The 2500-nt window shown below is 37.8% G+C and overlaps 1 long non-coding RNA gene across 1 annotated transcript in view; it reads right to left on the reverse strand.

Moving 5' to 3' along the window:
* Nucleotides 1-1363: 1363 nt before the first annotated feature.
* Nucleotides 1364-2500, reverse strand: part of LOC147470970 (uncharacterized) — a 22695-nt gene continuing 21558 nt past the window's right edge. Inside the window, exon 3 of the long non-coding RNA XR_015191360.1 lies at nt 1364-1794. This is a non-coding gene — a long non-coding RNA (uncharacterized LOC147470970). The remainder of the gene's footprint in view (nt 1795-2500) is intronic.

Genomic DNA, 2500 nt, shown 5'->3' on the forward strand with positions numbered 1-2500 from the left:
TGGTGAAACATACGAACCTGTCAGTTTATATACCTGGTTAAAACTTTACATAAGATATAGTAGTACACACACACACACACACACACACACACACACACACACACACACACACACACACATATATATATATATATATATATATATATATATATATATATATGTATATGTATATATATATATACATATATATATATATATGTATATATATATATGTGTGTGTGTGTGTGTGTGTGTGTGTGTGTGTGTGTGTGTAAGAACGGTTTTGCTCTTGTGTCTAAGAAATATATCTGATAGAATGGCGTCCTCTGTAAAGGATGTAGTACTACTATACAATAGATCAATCGTGGACTCTGGATTTTGTCAGTAATATCCGAGACCTACTGATCCATACGGCTAAGGCAGATAAATGTATTGCGTAAGTCTAGTTCTTCATTAGTTGTAACTAACTGCACGCAAAGAAATGGCCTTGGGGCCTCTACTTAACATTTTCCTTGCCCCTGGCTACATCCCGAAATAAAAACCTATCCATACCAGGTCACTCGTCGCGCGTGATACCAAGGGACGGGTTCCCAGGCGGTTGACCACAGTGACACTAAGGATGTCACAGCTGGTCAGCCTAATTACTAAAATGTCTTGTAATGTGATCCGAGATATCGGTATCGGGGCCCTTGAGAGTATAAGCTGGTATCGGTCATTTTCATCAATATTCATATCTCCAAAATCGGCCGATACCATTGATACCGATATTGACACTTCATTCCAATCCATTATTTATACAAGCACACACAAAAACACACACACGCATATATGTATGTGTTATGTATATATACATATGTATAAAATATGTATACGTGTGCTTGCAAGTACGTACGTTAATTCTTTCTTGACCTCTAGTCTATTTTATGAATATTTATTTTCTGTATCAAAGCATAATATCGAATCACTCATAGTCACACTGGCAGCTGTAATGAGGTGCCACTCATGGTCGTACTCCCTGCCCGCGTTACGTGTTCCGCCGTCGCCCTCCCTTTCCCCTCGTAACAGTGCGTCATTCATCGTTAAAACAGGCGTTACCCTGTGAAGTCCTTTGTTCCAGAGGATCATAAGGTTACCATTTGGTTTTCTGCCAAGTGTCAGACAATAAATGCTCTTATCCTGTGCCGCTATGACCTACATGGAGTGTGTAAAATGAGAGGTAGATAGAGATAGAGATTGATTGATTGATTGAAAAGTTTATGCACAGAACAATTTAAATCTTGCGAAAAGCCAGACAGAGAGAGAGAGGGAGAGAGGGAGAGAGAGAGAGAGAGAGAGAGAGAGAGAGAGAGAGAGAGAGAGAGAGAGAGAGAGAGAGAGAGAGAGAGAGAGAGAGAGAGAGAGAGAGAGAGAGCAAAACACGTTGAAAAGAATGACGATGGATCTGTAATTCAGGTCGACGAAGATGGGAATCATGAATAATGCATACAATTCACACTATACCCATGTGCACTCCCTAATAAGTCTTTTTCACTGACATTCGTCCAGCATTTGCGCCTGGGGGTAATTGCACCTATGTGTGAAATTTTGTGCTTTAAGAATAATGTTTCGAGTAGGCTGTAAGCATCAGGTGACCAGCAGATCGCTGACTTCTGCTTACAGCCAGGGCATCCACTGGCCTCCAGGACACTGAATGAATGTGCGAGGCCTATAACTAGCTTTATAATGGAAAAACAAACAGGATTTACTTGCGATGTCTTCTGGCTCAGCTTTGTTAACTCCTGTACTTCACTTCCTGTGATCAAACTCAGGATTTACCTGAAAATAGTTAGAAAATACATGTTAGGCAGCAGCTGGGTGATGAAATATCATTAATTCGTATGGCATCAAAATTATTAAAGCTGTTCGCCTTCGGAATCTGAGTTTGCTGATACTCGTCCGCTACCTTTGCAACATCCTGTATCAACTTATTCTCTTAAATTCATACAGCTGTCTTGATGTTTGATAATAAAGTCAGAATTAGTTTTACTACTTATTGAGCGTCACTGCCTTCACTAGAAACTTTATCAAATATCTTGAAAATAATTGCTACGATTGGTATTTTTACCCTTATTGTTATCATTACCATCATAAATATTACCATTATAAGATATGATTTCCTTTCCCATAACCACTTCCTGAGACTTTTTCATGACGCAAAGGCTTCACAACACGCACGCCAGCGGCATTGTTGTTTGTAATGTTGCCATTATAGTCATCGCCATCATTACCAATACTATTATTATCTCAAACTATATCATTATTACCAAAATTATTGTTGGGATAGTTTCAGCTGTGTTTTAATCACCTTAATTAACTACAATAATATCATTACAATATTATATTAATATCGCTATCATAACCATTACAATAAGGATTACTGAAACCACAACACGAAAAACAATGAAAATAATCACATGATGAAAATAAAAAAACAATAGCAATAAAAATAACAAATAAAATACATTACAAATGATGATGATGA

The sequence above is a fragment of the Penaeus japonicus genome, unplaced genomic scaffold, assembly GCF_977035675.1.
Source record: "Penaeus japonicus unplaced genomic scaffold, GWHDUDI00000001_assembly GWHDUDI00000011, whole genome shotgun sequence".
In the NCBI taxonomy this organism is placed as follows: Eukaryota; Metazoa; Arthropoda; class Malacostraca; order Decapoda; family Penaeidae; genus Penaeus; species Penaeus japonicus.